This window comes from Mus musculus, chromosome 1, assembly GCF_000001635.26.
Source record: "Mus musculus strain C57BL/6J chromosome 1, GRCm38.p6 C57BL/6J".
NCBI lineage: Eukaryota > Metazoa > Chordata > Mammalia > Rodentia > Muridae > Mus > Mus musculus.
The window spans coordinates 32,200,369-32,220,768 of NC_000067.6; the positions used below are offsets into that span (position 1 = coordinate 32,200,369).

Genomic DNA, 20,400 nt, shown 5'->3' on the forward strand with positions numbered 1-20,400 from the left:
AAAATTATTATAAGAAAAAATCAAATCATTTCTATTATAAATTTGTTCTACAGAAGGCACACTTTTTTTTTTAATTGAGTGTTTCTCTAGTCCCTCAGTCATTTGAACACAGGCTTAGCTTGTCTCCTGGTTTGGGTCTTGGTAAAAGATGCTTTGAGAAAAAAAAAATCAAGTTATCATTTCACTATTTTCTTTTCTGAATTAAGGCATCACATTGGCTCACCTGTAACCCCCTTTTAGGGCACACTGGCACTTTTCAAAATGCTGTTGTGTCTAAGAAGCAAGAGTGGTAGGAACATGGCCAGAGGTGTAGCCATCTACCAAGGCACACCAGAGGGAAAGTTGCTAGTTTCTTGCATTGACAAATAGCTCTTCCTTCTTCCTGCTTGAGGACAGGCTAGTGACTCTAGGGAATACAGTTAAAGGCATCTGCCATGGTTGAATAGAGAAGACAGGTCAAGATGATGCTTATGTGGATCTCACAACATTTTTACTTGAAACTTCTGAAGCTGTTACACAAATAAAAATCTTGTTCAGAAGAGAGTTGACTAAGAAAGGTAAAACTCTTAAAGTAGCCAAGGAAAAGGGACCCCATAACTGAAGGTGCTGTCCAATTCCCAAGCAAGTACAATTTAGATGCTTTCTTAATTACTGAGAGCAATATGCCCAGAGCTGGGAATAAGAAATACCTGAAGGATTTCTGGTACGAAATTTAATGTCCACAGTGACTATTCAACACATTTGAATCCTCGAAAATATGAGACAGTGATAAAAGCTTGAAATATGTATAATGAGAGGATTGCTTCACATTCTGCCAAGAACAGTCTGTTTTATATTGCAGATGTTTTCAAGTGTGATGGTTTTAATAAGGCTAAACAGATAATTGACAATATATGGAAAAGAGGAAAGGGAATATATATATATATATGTATATATGGAATATTGGATTTTCATATAACACCCACATAATAGTACTGATATCAAGAATGGGTCAACCCCATAGCAATTCATTTTGTCTCTAACTACATGGTTAGGAGAATGTACAGCTTCCTGGTTGGAACTCTGACTTAAGATCTAGGCAGCTAGCATTCAAACCAAATACCCCAAGTTACCTAGGGAAAAGTACTTACATAATGTGACACAGGCCAGTCTGTGCTTTGGTAAAATGAGCATTGTATTTAAGTTCACAAGAGGTAGTATTAAAGGTTGATGCCTGGGAAGCAGGTGATGTATGAGGGCACAAGGAGTAAGTGCTGTGACATTTCTTTCTGCACATTATGGGCATATAGTGTTTTATTCTTACAGATTAAGGATTCTGAAGACTGAAGAACATAGTTTACCTGCCACATGGTTTGTACAAATGCAACAGGAGTTCTTGTATTTCTTGATTGTTTTACTGCTGTGCATCTCATAAGGAGGGACTCATAATCTCCCTGGCCCATCACCATTGCTGTCCTTCTTGTAGTTCCTGAGCACAGCAATTTAAATACTTCAGAAGTACATGCAAGTCAATGAGTAGAATGGTACCAGGTTTTCTACATCCTCATCCTGGATCCTGGTATCTAGACAGAGATGACTTACATAGCTAAGCCTTAAAACTTAAAATCTTTCCTTATCTCCAAAATGAGAGTTATTGTCCTGACTTTGCTACTCAAGATTTATTTTACAGCTTTATAACATGTTGTTTGCTTTTGTCTTGGGTAGGATAAATGATACTTCAAGATGGAGGATAAGATTTTACACATAAAATTCCACAAATATTTTAGTTAGTGTCCACAGGAAAATGACAGCTATTTCTACTTTGTGTATCTGTGTGTGTCTCTGTGTGTGTGTGTGTGTGTGTGTGTGTGTGTGTGCGTAAAGATGAAGAATGAGAATGAATGTAGTATTGCATGAATGTTAAGAGGATTTAAAATTAAAGTCTGAGCTAGACTTTTGCTGTGAAGGAACTGAATGCATGGGCTTATTGTTATATTGTTTCTAGCGTTTCAATGAAATAGGTATCAATACAATGGATAAGAGGGAGCTTTCCAAGCTTTCATGGCTAGTTAATTGACATTCATTCCTTCTATACTGAAGTGCACTTAGGAAGATGATCCATTTGTAATTGTGTATGGTGGTTTGAATGGGAATGGACTCCAGAGACTCATATGTCCTTTGTTGGTAGAGCTGTTTGGGAAGGATAAGGAGGTGTGGTCTTATGGAGGAGGTGTATCACTGGGACAGACTTTGAGGTTGCAAAAGATTCATACTATTCCTTTTGTTCTCCTGGCCCCTGCTTGTGGTTCATATTAGTTTGTATAAGCTGCTTTAGACATTTGGTGCTTAATATCCCTGTTTATTTAAGATCTCTGCTGCCATCATGAAATCTAAGCCTCCAAAACTGAAATCCACAAACAAACTCTTTCTTTTGAGAGTTGTCTTGGTCATGGTATCTTATCACAGCAATAAAAATATATCTGATACAGAAGGGAAATCCTTAAATCCTCACCAACCCCCAGATTACAAAGTTCTTGACCTCTACAATGATAGAGGCTAGAGAGTTTATGCTTGTTTAATTCTCAGGATAATGTATTGTTGAACGACTTTTTCAGAATTCGTAGGCCATCAAAACAATAAATAGTTATCACTACATATAGGTTTGACATATAATATACTGAGTACCTTATTAATACTTGAAGGACATTGTCAAGTTAATGAACAATAATTGGGTGGTAGTATCATTTCCTCCTGAGAACTGCTTTAATTCCTTCCTTCAGCTGCTTACAACTCTAGCTGCCTACTGTGAGTGGACTGCACTGTAATATATAGGTCATGGTCATAGTCATGGTCGTGGTCAACTCTGCTTCCCCATTGGCCCCCCTCTGTCTTCATGACCTGATTTTATACTTAATCCACTGCTCCTTTGCTCCAGTTGTGCACATGCCCTTTCTCTTCTTGGCATGTCTTGCCTGTGCTACTTGTTTACACTTCTGAGAAAGCATCACTCTAGATCTCTGTGTGACCAGTATCAGCTTGCCTGTCTTGCCTCAGCTAAGTCACCTTCTGTGAGCAACTTAATAGTAACTACACCTTCCTTTGCTTCATTATCACTTTTCCTTTATTGAAGATGACACTAAATTCACTTCTACAAATACTTCCCCCCTTCATGCCTTTGATCATCTTGCATATTTTATGACAGCAGGATCTTTTGTCCCTTGACTTCACTGTTCCTAGAAACATCCTTGGCACATATGAAGCATTCAGTTATTTGTTGAGTAAATGAATGTGTGGGTATATTTTAGAAAGGCTACAGAATATGTCTATTAAGGTTAAAGCATGTCTTCCATGACCTACACATGGACTCTGTAATACAGATGCAAAACCTCACAGCTGAAGTGGGAGAGCCAATTAAATGCAGGAGCAGCCCTCAAAACCAAGCTTTAAGGTGAGTTATGATATGTTATCTTTCAACATATGTTTGATTTTGTCAAACTTTGTAAAAAGAAGAAAGGCTTGCTTTAGTTCTTACTGCTTCTTTCCTTTTCATATGTCTCTGTCAGCAATGAAGTTCTGGGTCAGTTAGATTTTTTGCTGTGCTCTTCAACAGGGCTAGGAACTAATAGGATTCCTCAAAAGAAACAATTCTGGTGTCTGATCCCCAAGGCTATGAGAGGTGGCAAAGCATTCCTCTAGTCATACCAGAAATATCCATGTTCTGTTATTTTAGAATGTTGTTGCTAATTGCATTAGGCTACAAATCAAACATTGTGTTCATTAAAATATCATGTAGGGTGTTGGAGAGATGATTTAGTTGCTAGGAGCACTTACTAGCTCTTGCTGAGAATTCCTGAACTCAGTTCCCAGAGTCCATGTAGGTTCTATACAACTATTGCTAAAAGGCATCTGATATTCTTTTCTGGCTTCCATGAAAACTGCACTCATGTCAGATATATATAATTTTAAAATATAATTATTAGAGAAAGGTCAAAGAAAGGTGGAAAAGACATTTGGCAAGTATTTAGACTCCAGGAGGAACCCCGAGTATCATTGTAATAGTTATTATGAAGTACATTATTTATAAAGACTATTGTTCATTTAAAAATATATTTCATTATTTTATTTCCCTTTGTACTCTTGTTTATACTACTTCTGGATGTCACTTTTATTCATATGTTTGATAATTTTTTAAAGGCAAGTGTTCCTGGATATCAAGCAGCTTTTAAGTAATACATCTTTGCAGCTTTCCTTAAGAGGATGGGTAATAAGTAGAGGCACTTTAGACAGAGCAAGTGAGCAAGTGAAGGGAGGGTAAGCAGAGGGAAGGGGAGAAGCCTTTAAAATATTCTCAACAAAAGAAGTATTTGAATTGTATTAATTTATGATCATTATGTAAAAATTTGCAGAGAAGCATCTTATCAACCCAGTTGGCTCAAGTGTTGTTTCTCCAGGAGGATCAGATAGAGAATACAGTTAATGCTTTATTGAGGTGCATAATTACATGAAAACTTACATTATATATATATAATCTCCCCTAGTTTAAATAATGGACACAGTGTTAATAACAGGCCTTGCAGGAAATACAGGTTTAGACATGGCAGCATGAAATTAAAATCTAATCTGTTGCTTCAAAAATCCCTCTGGCGGCTAGAGAGATGGCTCAGCGGTTAATAGGAAAGGCTGTTCTTCCAGAGGTCCTCAGTTCAATTTCCAGTAACCACATGGTGGCTCACAACCATCTATAGTGGGATCAGTTGCCCTCTTCTGTCAGATGCTCTTTTTTGTCATGCAGACATACATGCAAATAGAGCAGTCATATACATAAATAAGTATATCTTTAAAAAATCCCCCTGGTATTTTGGATGCATAAAACAAAAGTCAGTGTCAATCCCATTCTGTTTCTTCAGAGATACCCTTGTTACATATGCTCTTTAAGTATGGTTTTGGGAGGAAGGCCTGGAACAATGGGAAGCTACCCAATAGCATAACTGTTGCTCATAATCTCTGCATTATGTGTTATTCTGTTTGGTTTACAGAATTTTTTTAATTTTTATTAGTCATGATCATGTTTTATATACATTGTTTTAAAAATTGCAGTATCTACTTACTATTTTAAATAGAGATCTGTAGTTCAGACTCAGCTAAACAGAGCATGACTGGAGGGGAAACTGGAAAATTTTATGAAGCAATATTTGTTCAAATTGGAACTTTAAAAATTTAAGAATTATTTGACTAATACCTTATTTTTTTCTTCTTTGCAATTGTATGTATCATGAGACATTTCAAATGAATGGGTACATTGATATTTAAGTTTGATCCAGTTTAAATATCACACATTATGATTTCCACTCTAGCATTTCTCCACATGCACTGCCATCTCTATTCTGCTCAAATCCAGAAATCTCTCTTCCCACTGAAGTATCTTCTTCCATCTTTCTTTAATGCCTTTTTCTTTAAATGAGCTCTCTTTTAATGTGAAATTAGAGTGCATATTTATGTTTCCTAATTTGACTTTTATGTTTCCTAATCTGACTTCCTTACTGGACATTATCTAAAAACAAGCAGACTAATAAGGATGGTTTCACTGTGTTTCCATGGCCCTTACCTTAAAGTCAGATCAGATTTGCCTTGTTTTAAACTCATATTTGTATTTTGTCATTATTTACACTATCAATGAGAGACAGTGTTACTTAGGCTACTAGAGAGTAATTTTTATTTTTTTAAATTTTTTATTAGATATTTTCTTCATTTACATTTCAAATGCTATCCTCAAAGCCCCCTATACACTACCCCTTCCCTGCTCCCCAACCCACTCACTCCCGCTTTCTGGCCCTGGCATTCCCTTGTACTGGGGCATATGATAAAAGAACACACATGATATGCACTCACTGATAAGCAGATATTAGCCCAGAAACTTAGAATTTCCAAGATACAATTTGCAAAACACATGAAACTCAAAGAGAAGGAAGACCAAAGTGTGGATACTTCACTTCTTCTTAGTAACTTCTAATTGAAGTATTTCATTAATAGCCAGTAATGTCGAGTGCCGCTGACTGGCCTCAGTTAGGCCCCTCAATCCTCTGAAGAATCAGGATCCCCGTGCGGGTGGGCAGGGAGTCAGTGAAAAGTGACAGACTCGAACAGAAGGGAATGCTGATTGTAATTTGAATGTAATTTGTCAAAGTGAGCATCAGACTTTTATATTACAGAAGAAAAGAAAGAAGCTAGGTGACTTAACAGCCAAGGTACATTGAAGTTATCTGACACAAAACAGAGAAATGCATTCAAAAGACTGGCAGGAACCAGGCAGTGTTTACAATTGAGATAAGGTCAGCACTACCTAGAGTCAGCTAATGACAGAGGCCAGGTGAGGATTTCATACTATAGTCACAATTTATGCTATTTCTCTGAGCCTTGTGAAAGCTTGCACCAGGGGGTTCTGCTCTAGCAGACCTTTTCATAAATAATGCAATACTGTAGTTTTTCCTCAAACCACAACCCTCCTTTTTACTAGGCCATGGTAAATTCTTGCATATGGTGTTGTGTCCGGCCAGCAGATCATAGCCTGGGTTCTAGCCTGGAAAGGCATTTTGGAAACCTGGAAGAGAAGAGGGGCTGGGCTGCACGAGATAAGGAAGGAACCAAGACAAAGGTCTCTGCTCAAGGTTCAATTTTTACTATTCCGGCACTCTGTTATGAAGGAAGGGGGAGGGGCCCGATTCCCACCAATTAATCTTGGAGTCCAATAGCAGGGTGACCACGTGTATGGCTCCGAACAGCAAAGCGGCAGGTTCCAGCAGTGGGCATGGCTGAACGATTGAGACAGCAAGCTCCATCCAGGTGTAATCAGTGGAACCATTAAGGCTGGGGGAGGGGAGGCTACAATGTGGGAGTAACTTGGCTGCTCTTTTAAGTGTCTGTAGGGAATCTCCATTTGTCAGGAGAACTCACCAACTTTCTTCTAATATGCAATGTAGCCTGCCTGCCATACCTGACTGTAATGAGAATTCTAAGTTTACTATTTTGAACTAGCCCTGCGAATACAAGCTCCTCTCTGGCAAGAGGTGTTTGATAACTAACTGTCAACACTGGGGCATTTCATCTGAATGAGTAACATTCTTACGAAATTCCAAGCTCAGGGTCAGCTCACGGACTGCCTAGGACATTGGTGAAGTCCAGACAGTAGAGTTCAACCTGATGTAGGTATTTGTAAAATCATGTCTTGGAGGCACCTATAATAAAATAATACTGAAAGAAAGCACACAGATTCATACACCAACTAATGCAGGGACAGGTTTGGAGCATTCGTGCCAAGGTTCCAGGAGACTAAGATTCTGTGAAACTCTTTGTCTCGGGTCTGGGTCCAAGCCTTTAGGCCTGTCATTCAGACTTCACTGGAGTGGGTGTGTCAGTTGAGGAAATAGTTCAGTGTTTTAAAAGGAACCATTGATTGACCCTACAATGTCTTTTGTATCTCCATGGTTGAGTTTGTAAGATGATGTTGTTGTTGCTGCTGTTGTAACAGTGTCCCTAGGACTATTTCTGTTTATGATCTGACGTAACTCAGAAGCATTTTTCTCTAACTTGACTCCAGAACAGATTACTACAGCTAAACAGAAGATCATTAAGAGGCAGCATGTGGGTAAGTGGAACATCTAAACACACAGGCATTTAAAAAGGTGTCCTTTCCACTGTCTTAGCCATTTAAAGAATGGTGTTGTTATAGAAATCTACCGTAGATTCAGCCATTACTTACAATGCCCTTCACCCTGTTGGATTATCCTCTGAGAGAAAGTCAGCTGCTTTCATTGACAGGTTTTGAAGCTGAGGATAGATTATCATCACCAAAAATGAAATTGGGGGAGATATTTTGTGTTGCAAAATTTAAGCACACACTTACACCTGATCTACAAATTAGTAAATTTATCTAATTAATTTAAATTATCCATGATTTTGCATACCTTCTCTCTCTTTTTTTTTCTGACTCAAAAAAAATTATAGAAAACTAGTATAGAGACAAATATAATTTATGCTGTTCTCCTTAAATTTATTTTAGGACAACTGACCATATAAAATAGAGCTAAAAATTCCAATGTACGTTAAAAACCTGGGGAATATTGTTTTTATGAATATTTTTTCTATCTAGAAATCCTTTTGGCACTAAGTTTGAGGTGGTGTGTTTGAACCTTGTATTTCATCTCAGTAGATGTAAGCAGTGTGGAAGCTGAGTGTGCTGTTCCTTAGTGGGGAGAATGCAGCTGGCCTGCAGACCCTAGGGAGGAGGACTAATCGTGCCACCATCTTGCTTCTCTAGTCACTCGTGTAGTCTTACATGAAAAAAAAGAGTACAGTTTTATACCGGTAATTGTAAAAATGGCTATACTATTATTTTTAATTTAATTTATGTTACTATTGAATCTCCCTTCTCTCTCTTTGCTCTCTCCCTCTCTTTCTCTCTCTCTGCTCTGCTCTGTGTGAGCATGACAAACACACACACATGCACATACACAGACACACACACACACACCATTGTGTGTAAGTAAAGTCAGAAGACAACTTACAGGAGTCACTTTCCTGTAACTTTCCACTTTCCTTTTTTTTTTTTTTTCCTTTCCATATTTATTTTTTAAACTTGCACTGCATCCCAATTACAGCATCCCTCCCTCCTTTCCTCTAGCATAATGGTCTCCTGAGAGACTTCATCCAGCAGCAGATGGAAACAGATGTAAAACCTATAGCCAAATGTTGCACTTTTCTTATCACACTTTTGTGTGAGTTACAGAAAAGAAGTGAGATCAACCACCTTGTGTTGTTAGTTCCACCCTGTGAGCCATCTTGCCATCTTGCCAGGCCCTGTAGTGTTTTTTTGTTTGTTTCTTTTGTTTTGTCTTGTCTTTTTCCATAGTCATCATCAGTCCATGAAGTCAAAGGCATCCTTTGCTCTCTTTATGAATAAAGGCTATGGGGATTAGCAGTAGAACCAAGGTAAGTAGAGGAAATAAATGACACAGCAATTAGCTCAAGTCATTAGATTTAAATGTTCAGCAAACCATCAGCCACCATAGTGCTGGTGACCACAGAAATTCAGAGCAAAGACCGATGGTAGTTTTCTAAGTTTTACTGTCAATACTTTCCCTTTTTCTTCGCAAGCAAGTGTTTGTTGGGATGAATTTGGGTATTGATCCAACTAACCTTTCTTCCGAGTAATGAATCATTGATAAAAAGTCTCAAGACTGCATCTTTTGACTTAGAACTCGATCTGCCAATTTCCCTGGTAAAATGTAATGCATTTCTGTCAGGCTCTCTTCAGAATCATCACTCCTGGGCATTATTGCTAATTTCCAGCCTGTCTTACTAAAATATACCTTATGATTGACCATTATGCAGTATTTGCTTTAACTCCAAATAAACTGGAGTGATTATGATCCAGTAATATTTTGATTTACCGAATAGGAAAACACACATTAAAAACAGAAGTCCCTGAGAGATATGCTGATAGAGATACAGATATATTTCCCTGAAAGCCTCATTAAAGATACATGAGGGTTCATTTTTCTTTTCCTACCTTGTCAGCATTGAATGGCTCTGAGCCTTCCTTCTGAAAGCAGATTAAATATCCTATGTGCTCTGCACCCAAAAGTTTCTTTTACCGTTTATTTCTGAAGCAAGATGCTTGGAGTTGATCTAAAGATGGCAGAGAATAAGGGTAGAGTTTCAAACCATTTAATTATCAAAGATAGGAAACTACCCACGGACAGTGAACTGTTAGCAGGACATAGTGAGAGGGCAAAGATGTTTCTAATACAGATATCACAGGAATAAAGGGACGTGAGGAAATATATTTTCTATGGCAGTCTTCAAATCTGACTAGCACATGCAACTTGCAAGAAATTCCCTAAATTCTCATGCTTGCCATGCATTCTTTTATCTTATCTTTGACCTGTCCTTGGTTCTCTGCTCTTCACCCTTTTCTGACTTTTTTGTAGAAGTCAGGAACCCTAGATTTTAGTGTGTATCCCCTCTCCATTTTATGCAAGTGTTTCATGAGTCAAATAAAGATAATCTTAGCTTATGGCATAGCTTTAATATATGTAACATTTTGAAATAGCAAATAGTTTCATCAAGGGTTAAATGCTCTCAAGAGCCTATGAATGTGTGTATTATGTGCATATGCATATAAAGAATATATGGTTATCATATGCCTAGAAAATTCCTTAAAGATGTAATCATTGACACATAATTTTTATTTACTACGGGAAACATAGGTGGGATATTAGAAAGATCAGCATAAACACTGTTCTGATTGATCCTTGCCATAACGTGTTTCTCTTCTTCTTATTGTTGTTATCATTGTTATTATTGCCATTATATTAGTTTTCCTTTTATTGAAGATAGATTGTTTTCTCATTCAGTACTTCCTGATTTTAGGTCCCCTTTCCTCTACCCTCACAGTTCCTCTCTATGTCCCCTCTCCTCTAGACTTTCTCCCTTTCTGTCTCTTATTAGAAAAGAACAGGCTTCTAAGAAACAATAACCAAACAGGAGAAAATAATATATCAGATGATGAAGCAAAAACTCTCATATTGAAATTTTCCTCAGCAACACAACAGGGGGAAGTGTTCCAAGAACAGGCACAAAAGTCAGAGACTCACTTTTTCTCACTCACTGGAGTTGCAATAAAATACTAACCTATAATATATATGCATAGAACCTGGTGCAGACCATATAGCTCATGGGCTTGATGCTCCAGTCTCTGTGAGTTCACCTGTGCCTTGTTTTGTTGATTCAAAGGCCTTGTTCTCCTGGTGTCTTCCATCCCCTCTGACTCCTATGATCTTTCCAGCTACTCTTCTAAGGAATTCCTTGAGCTCTAAAAGGAGGGATTTGATGGAGACCTCAATTTCTCTCTCTCTCTCTCTCTCTCTCTCTCTCTCTCTCTCTCTCTCTCTCTCTCTCTCTCTCCTTTCAAGTTATATAAAGACGTGTGGCTGTTTTGATGGGGATTGGATTGAATCTGTAGATTGCTTTTGGTAGGATGGTCATTTTACTATATTAATCCTACTGATCATGAGCATGGGAAATCTTTCTATTTTCTTATATCTTCACTATCATTCTTCAAAGAGAGTGAAATTTTTTAATATAAGTCTTTCATGTGCTTATTTATAGTTACCACAAGATATGTTATATTTTGAAGCTATTATGAAAGGCACTGTTTCCATAATTTCTTTCTCAGGCCATTGTTATTATTACATACGAAGGCAACTGATTTTTTTGTGTTATCTTATATCCAGCCACTTTGATGAAGGTATTTATCAGCTGTAGGAGTCCTCTGGTGGAATTTTTATGTTCCTTTTTGTATACTATTTATCATTTGTGAATAAAGATACTTCAGTTTCTTACTTTCCGATTTGCATCCACTTGATATCCTTCAGTTGTCTCTTTGCTCTAGCTAAGACTTGAAGAACAATATTGAATAAATATGGAAAGAATGCAAACCTTGTTTTGTTCCTGCTTTTAGTGAAATTGCTTTGAGTTTCTCTATATTTAATTTGATGTCAGTTATAGGCTCAGTGTAAACTGTCTTTATTATGTTTAGGTATTTTTCTTGTATCCCTATTCTTTCTAGGACTTTTATCACAAAGGGGTGGCCAACAAGGTACTTCAGGAATTGAATTTATACAGAGAATAACTTTCACATCAGCTGAAGTAGAAATAGGAATAAAATAAAATTAATTATTAAACATTTAACTTTTGAAAATGAAGCACAATTTTAAGAATTTCACAGTCACGAGGCCAAGACAATTTTCTCTCTGATCAAAGCCCGTGAGTTTACAAGAGACTGTGCTTATAAAGAGGGGAGGCCCATCCCCCCCCCCCCCCAAACCATTCTTGGTGCCTGGAGCCATCCTGTAGGCGACTTGTAGGATAGGATATGTCTCTGGAATGTCTCAAGGGTCTCTCTTCAGGTAGCAGAGTCTTTGGAGAAGAGCAGCAGCAGGAGACAGAACATTAGAGCCATCTAAGTCAGAAGGCTCCACCCCAGGAGGTCTCATTCTCAGTGACAGCAAGGTCAAAGTCAGCCTACTCAAGGCTGGGGAGGCTACACTTATGGGTCAGAGATATGACTGTGTGATGGCAACCCCATCCCTCACTTGAAGTCCTGTCTTCCTGCTGGGGGTGGGCTCTATAAGTTCCCTCTCCTTACTGACATTTCATCTAAGGTCCCTCCCATTGAGTCCTGGGGGTCTCTAGTGCATTCTGAGGGGGTGCCCCCAACCTCCTATTTCCTAAGGTTGCCTGTTTACATTCTTTCTGCTGGCCCTCAGGGCTTCAGTCCTTTTCCCTCACCCAATACCAGATTAGCCCCTCCCCCCACACACACTTCCCTCCCACCCCATCCACTTTCCCTCCAAGCTCCCTCCCTCCCTCCCCTCCCCACTTGTGATTGCTTTCTTCTCCTTCCCAAATGAAACTCAGAAGTCCTTACTTGGGCACTTCAACTTGTTGAGCTTTTTGAGTTCTGTGGACTTTATCTTGCATGTTCTGTACTATTTATTTATTTATTTAAATTTATTTTTGGCTAATATCCACTTATTAGTGAGTGCATACCATGCCTGTCCCTTTAGGTCTGAGTTACCTCACTCAGGATGATATTTTCTTGTTCCATCCATTTGCTTGCAAAACTCAGGATGTCTTTGTTCTTAATAGCTGAGTAGCATTCCATTGTGTAAATGAACCATGTTTTCTGTATCTATTCTTCTTTCATGGGACATCTAGGTTGTTTCCAGCTTCTGGAATGCTTCATGAACTTGTGTATCATCCTTGCACAGGGGACATGCTAATCTTTTCCATATCATTTCAATTTTAGCACATGTTCTGCCGAAGTGAGCACGAAACATTGCCTTTTTAAGAATAAGACTGTCATTGCTATTTCTTGTGTTGTGTATTATTTTATTCTTAAAAACGCAATGTTTCATGCTCACTTCAGCAGAACATGTATTATATATATGATGTAATGTTATAGAGATATATGTATAATATACATATTTATTCCTGGGGTATCTGATAGCTCTGTATTTTGTTATGGAAGTCGAAAGAAAAAAAATTATTTTACCTCGAAAATTAAAATTAAATTTAAAAACAAAGGGAAAAAATTAAAACAGAAAAAACAGATATTCCAACAGGATGAAGTGATAAGCACACAACATAAATAACATGATTTCGTATTTAGATTTAGACATTGAGCCTTGAATAAGTCATTAATATGCACAGCCATCTTATATATGAGAACAGCGGGTGCCTGGAGCAGGTGCTGTTTCACTTGACTTGTGAAAAATACAACATAGTTCAGTAGTTGGAATAGGACTCACAGAATCAACCACAGTAACTGAGTAAGGAGACAGGAAGGTGCGTGGTTTCTTTGAAACTGACAAAGCATTGTGAGACTCTTGTGGCTCGGTCTGTGCCATATCTGGCAGACAGGGATGCTGAGATTCTGCTATGCCAGGGTCCATTCCTGACATTTGTGATGCCACATCACCCTCTCCTTCAGCAGTTCTGCATGGTTGGCAATGGCATCACCACTTGACATTATGAACTGAGAGCCACGGTTTCACCTTAGAGAGTCTGTCACCAAAACCTGCATTCCACACTTATCCCTTATTACATAGTCTATGCTTGCATTCTGTCTCCGTATAATGATGGCATATTCCTTCCAAGTTATTAATCTGCATCATTTCCCTCAGAAGTCTGTGCTCCCATCACTTTTCAAAACCAATGAAAAATGAAAGTATAAAAAAAATGTCCTTGATGTTGGGCATCTCAACAGTTTACATCTATGGAACACTCACAAGCTTGACTGGTGGTGTGAAAAAAAATCGTTTTATATTTCCCTGTTGGGCCTCTGAATCTTGGTAGATTCATTGCATTGTAGAAGTATTTGTATTATGAAATTTGAAATTGAGCCACAAAGCCATTTAAGTGTACCATGTCGGGCTTGATCGAGGAGTTCTCTGTAAAGTCATTGTTTCCTACCTTTTACAGTCCAGAGCTTTTCTTACTAATGTGTAGTTAATGTGTATCGGTTGTTTGCGGTTACACCTCACCCTGTGCCCAGACAGCTCTGAGGTTGATAAATAGCTTCTATGTCACTTCTTTTTAAAGTTAGACTCAGGCTAACCTGGCACTAAGCTCACAGAAAGAGAGCAGTTTCTGAGTGGAATGACCTGAGTACAGCCCACTTCTCTCTGATCTGTCATCTGTAAGTGTTGTGCTCATGGTACCTGACAAGGTATATAAAAATAAAAAGCCATGTCCTGCAGGTGTAACCTGCAGGCCAGCTTTGGATTGGGTTTTAAATTGTGTCAGTTCCATAAGAGCAGATATCTTCAAAGAAACAAGCGAATTTCAGCAATTTTCTGAAAGAAATCACACTGCACAGTTCTCCACTTCTGAGGATGTAATTAATAAGAGATGCAAACTCATTTCTTCACTGCTACTGAGGTTCAGTCTGTTTTGCAATAGAAGTTAGTTAATCTGTAGCAGCAGCTTTCTAACTCTTCTGATTACTCCATTATCCGAGATTCTTCTCCTCTGCTTCAGTGAGTGCCGTTCTGCTCAAGTATCATTTCCCAACTTGAGCTATCCATCCCCAGGGCATCTGTCTGTGTTTGGAGACTTTTGACTCTTGTTACAGGGGGTAAGCTACCAATTTCTGGGTAATGGCCATCTGACATGACGTCTCGAAACACAGAAAGAACATCAAGCAAACCTCGGGCAGTCAGAATCAAGTGTGGAGTTTGGTTCATGATAATGTATCAGTGTCCGTTCATCTGTTGTGACAAACGTAATGTATCATGTTGATGATAGAATAAGATACTATGTAGCATACAGATGTATGTTCTACATCAGCTCTGAATTAACGTAGTTATATTAAGTGTTTAAAATGTGCCTACCTTCCCAAATGATATTTTGTCATTGTTTTCTTTAGCCATGAGCACATTTACACTTCAACACCTGTGCTTTTCTGTTATATCTGTTGTATATAAGTTACAAACTATCAGATTATTTGCCTCTTATTCAGATTGTTTAGCATTTACTTGGGGTCAATGAAGGCATCTTCCCTATATACCACCACTGTCATAATCAAGAATATGTTAACTTGTGAACAGGACATGGCTGTCAGCCATAGTAACTTCCAGCATGAAATTGCCTGCACAAGATTCACAAGTGATGAAGACAACAAAATTCAAGCATGAAAGGAGGAGGTACCCCTGGGGCCACATGCCTATCAGAGGTGCTCTTGACAGTTTGTGGATACTGAAGGAATGAAAATCATCCTGTGGCATGTTTTATACATTAATATTATACAAGAATTGTATTCAGAGGACATGGGGTGGCCAATCTCAGGAGAATTGAAAAGAATTAGTGATGAAAATATATGATCAATTTATATTGTATAAATAAATGAATGACAACTCTAGAGAAATAAAATATATTAAAAATAGAATTACATAAAATTTCACATAACACCTTTTGATTGTCTTGTTTCTGTTCTGTTCTCTAGACTTTCTTACTTTTGTTACTTTAACTTGAAAAACTTAAAACTATTTTATAGCACTGAATATTAATTCAGGGCTTTTTTTCTAATTAAACTCGGGTTAAGAATTTTATGACAATTAATACATAAAGTGTGACATTCTCTTTGTGTAAAATTGAGAGACCATGAGTTCGGTACATTCCATTACTGCCTATACAAGGTTTGCACTCAATATCAAGTTGCAAAGAAAGTCTCCTGTTATAACTAAAATAATCACCTTCGGGGCTCCATTGCATACACTAGCAAGATTTTATCGAAAGGACCCAGATGTAGCTGTCTCTTGTGAGACTATGCCGGGGCCTAGCAAACACAGAAGTGGATGCTCACAGTCAGCTATTGGATGGATCACAGGGCTCCCAATGGAGGAGCTAGAGAAAGTACCCAAGGAGCTAAAGGGATCTGCAACCCTATAGGTGGAACAACATTATGAACTAACCAGTACCCCGGAGCTCTTGACTCTAGTTGCATATGTATCAAAAGATGGCCTAGTAGGCCATCACTGGAAAGAGAGGCCCATTGGACATGCAAACTGTATATGCCCCAGTACAGGGGAACACCAGGGCCAAAAAAAATGGGAATGAGTGCGTAGGGAAGTAGGGGGGGTATGGGGGACTTTTGGGATAGCATTGGAAACGTAATTGAGGAAAATATGTAATAAAAAAATAAAAATAAAACACCCATCTGCTGCAAAAAAAAAAAAAAGAATTGAACTTCTTTGCATAGCACTTAAGAAACTAAGGTGCAAATTAGTATGTATCTGAGTGTATGGGTACAGTGGTTGTTTATCAATCTTTAAGGAATGAGAGTGGTATTTAAGAAAGTCCAATACCTTTTGTGTTAGTGTGAGATGGAGCAATGAGAACAGTATCTTTGCCTCTTGGTGTGTTCCTTCGAGTAGGAACAGCTCCTGCACTTTCTTGTTCCTCCTTTATTGGTTTATTTATTATACAATATTTATAATTGGAAGACCCAGCTATACCACTCCTTGGCATATACCCAGAAGATGCTCCATAATACCACAAAGAAAGGTGCTCCACTATGTTCATAGAAGCCTTATTTGTAATAGACCAAAACTAGAAGCAACTCAGATGTCCCTCAACAGAAGAATGGATATAGAAAATGTGATTTATTTATACAATGGAATACTATTCAGCTATTAAAAATGAGGAGACCATGAATTTTTCAGGCAAATGGATGGAACTAGAAAATATAATCATGATAACATTAACTGAGACCCAAAAGGACGTGCATAGTGTATACTTACTGATAAGGGGATATTAGCCTGAAAGTACAGAATACCCACGACACAATCCACAGACTTTAGGAAGGCCCAATCCCTTAGGAGGGGTAACAAAATAATCATGGGAGGCATAGGGTGGGAGGGAATTGTTTGGGCAAGGAAAGGAGCAGAAGCAGGTATGGGGTGAAACAGGAGAGTAACTCAGAGGGCCAGGAGAATGAATGGAAATATGCAGTTACTTGGAGTTGGGGTGAACCTCAAAAAAGTCCCAGAGACCTGGGATGTGAGAGGCTCCCATGACTCAATGGGGATGACTTTAGCCAAAATGCCCAACAGTGGGGAGATGGAACCCGAAGAGACCACAACCAGTCAGACAGGGATCCCCAGCGGAGGGACGGGGACACGAATCCATCTTCACAATTTTAGGACTGTTCCTAAAAGAAATTCAGGGACAATAAATGAAGCAGAGACTGAAGGAAAGGACGCCCAGTGACTGGCCCAAGTTGGGATCCATCCCAGGTGTGGGCATCAAATCCTGACACTGTTATTGATGCTGTGTTGTAGTTGCAGACAGGAGCCTGGCATGGCTGTCCTCTGGGAGGATCTTCCAGCAGCTGACTGAGACAGATGCAAATACTTACATCCCATCATTGGACTGAGGTCGGGGACCCCTATGGAAGAGTTAGGAGAAAGATTGGAGGAGTTGAAGGGGATGGCAACTTCATAAGAAGAACAACAGAGTCAACTAACCCAGGCCTCTGGGAGCTCCCAGAGACTAAGCCCCAACCAAAGAGCATACCCGGGCTGGCACATATGATGCCCTGGAGAAGGGGAATGATGGATGGGGAGGGAGAGCATCTTCTCATTGGTGAAAGGAAGGGGCTGTGGGGTGAAGAACTATGGGAGGTGTGGCCACAGGGGGATAACATTTGGAAGGTAAATAAATAAAATAATTAAGTAAAGAAAGAGAAACACCATTTTGTAATTGTCTTTATTAGTTATTTTATTCTTAAAATATTATTTTCCTACTATCACATTTTCTTTTTCATGGTACTGAACAAATAAACTACTCCAACCTAAAATCTGTTGACCTCTAAATCCAGTAGTTTATGTAGATAATGATAAGACAGGACTTCAGTAATTTTAAACGTTATTTTAAATCATAGATAGCTCTTTGACTTTTTCTTCATATAAAATCATATACTGAGAGAGGACCTTGGCATTAACCCTCCTAATCATTAAATAAATGGGTGCCTGTGATATTATTTCACTGTAACAGTCTCAGGTTATTGGTACTAAGAATTGTAAAATCAATGAAAGGATAACCCTCAGAGACTCTTCCTTTACAAAACACTTTAAGAGTGCACATGTAACGTTATGGCATCTCTTACATATAATAAGCAGAACATTTAAAGCAATGGCAGCCAGCTGAAAGGAGGAAATAACGAATAAGTCAGAAATTAAAAGAGCCATGGTTTGGTGAGGAAGTATGCTGTCCTGTAGAAACCATGAAATTATTTTAGATAGATACAGTTTTTTTTATATATTTTTATATTTTTATTACATATTTTCCTCAATTACATTTCCAATGCTATCCCAAAAGTCCCCCATACCCTCCCCCACACACTTCCCTACCCACCCATTCCCATTTTGTTTTTTGTTTTTTTTTTGGCCCTGGTGTTCCCCTGTACTGGGGCATATAAAGTTTGCGTGTCCAATGGGCCTCTCTTTCCAGTGATGGCCTACTAGACCATCTTTTGATACATACGCAGCTAGAGTCAAGAGCTCCGGGGTACTGCTTAGTTCATATTGTTGTTCCACCTATAGGGTTGCAGATCCCTTTAGTTCCTTGGGTACTTTCTCTAGCTCCTCCATTGGGAGCCCTGTGATCTATCCACTAGCTGACTGTAAGCATCCACTTTTTAGGATACCCAAGATATAAGATAAAATTTACTAAACACATGAAACTCAAGAAGAATGAAGACTGAAGTGTGGACACCATGCCCCTCCTTAGACTTGGGAACAAGACACCCATGGAAGGAGTTACAGAGACAAAGTTTGGAGCTGAGACGAAAGGATGGACCATCTAGAGACTGCCATATCCAGGGATCCACCCCATAATCAGCTTCCAAATGCTGACACCATTGCATACACTAGGAAGATTTTGCTGAAAGGACCCAGATATAGCTGTCTCTTGTGAGATAGATACAGTTATATGCATACAGTAGGGATTAAAGAAAGAAACACAGGCTAAGATAGTAACTAATACTGTTTAAGTTTCTATAAAAATCATCTTGTTAACTCTTAAGTATTTCCCACTCTTACCAGGATGTTGTGACAACATCCTCCATCCTTTCTCTCTCACATTCACGTACCTCTTCCCCATTTAAAAAAAAAAAATCCGACTGAGTACTGAATGTGTGTGTGTGTGTGTGCGTGTGCGTCTGCCTGTGCGTGTGTGTGTGTGTGTGTGTGTGTGTGTGTGTGAAAACACTCCACTGGAGCTGGCTTGATCTTTCAGGGTTACATTGCTGTAGAAAATGGACTCTCGCTCCCGGAGCATCAATTTTAAATAGGCTCAGAAAATCTCTCTCTCTCTCTCTCTCTCTCTCTCTCTCTCTCTCTCTCTCTCTCTCTCTCTCTCTCTCTCCCTTCCTCCCTCCCTCCCCTCTTTCTTTCTTTTTCTCTTGTCTCCCTGGTGACTACTAAAACTTTCCTTTAGTTTTCAGGGCAACTTTGGTCAGCCAAAAGAGATGATAATAGGTGACCTGAGTGGTGGAGGCAGAAACCTTAGTCTTACATGGTGGTTGGTCCATGGTGTCTCATGAAATCACATCTCCCTGCTCAAATCATGACAGGATATTCTGGGTGTCAGGTTAATGCTGGGTGGGCCCTGATGAAACTGATGCCTGTATTCATCAAACTTGCTCTGGATATTCTACATGCAGATGCAGTTTACAAGGAGACTGTGTTCTCATCAATGCTTTGTTCATGCCTGCATTTATAAAGTACTCTGTGAATACTAGGTATGTTAGTCTGCTCTCCTTGCAAGCACATCTTTATAGCAAAAGGATGCAGCAATTAGCTGTAACGTTTTACTTTACTCAGGGAGAGTGAGGTGGGCTGCCAAATGTGTGTGGAAAAGCAGGATTCAGACACCATCTTTGAGATTCTTTCTCTTCCAAGCTTCTCATGGCAGCTGACACAAGTTGTGATGGTAAATGGGGGACAGAGCTGAGAGACAAATTTACTGTGACCTAGTTACACTTTGTTGGTGGCCTCTAGTTCCCTCATGGCCTGCTTTAATTCTAGACTTCTAAATATATCAGATAGTAAGTTACCTGGTTAGAGGGCATCTCACTGTTTTTATTTTATTTTATTTTTTTAATTAGCACTTAAAACCATGGGAGCTGAGCCTGTGGGGCTGGCTAGTGATCCCAGCACCTGGGGTTGAGGCAGGAGAATCACAAATTCAATGCCTTCCTGAGCAGAGGAATGAGATCAAGACCAATCTGGTCAACATTGCAAACCCTCCCAAAACAAACAAGCAAGCAGGATATACAGGTAGGGATGGCACCAGTGG

At 39.0% G+C, this 20,400-nt stretch overlaps 1 protein-coding gene and 1 non-coding gene across 5 annotated transcripts in view; one reads left to right on the forward strand and one right to left on the reverse strand.

Moving 5' to 3' along the window:
* Khdrbs2 (KH domain containing, RNA binding, signal transduction associated 2) overlaps positions 1-20,400 on the forward strand; it is a 532,623-nt gene that overhangs the window by 27,767 nt on the left and 484,456 nt on the right. The gene's annotated exons all lie outside the window — the stretch shown is intronic.
* Gm25814 lies at positions 12,765-12,871 on the reverse strand. Its single transcript, XR_003949189.1, has one exon. It is a non-coding gene; the product is annotated as a U6 spliceosomal RNA (small nuclear RNA).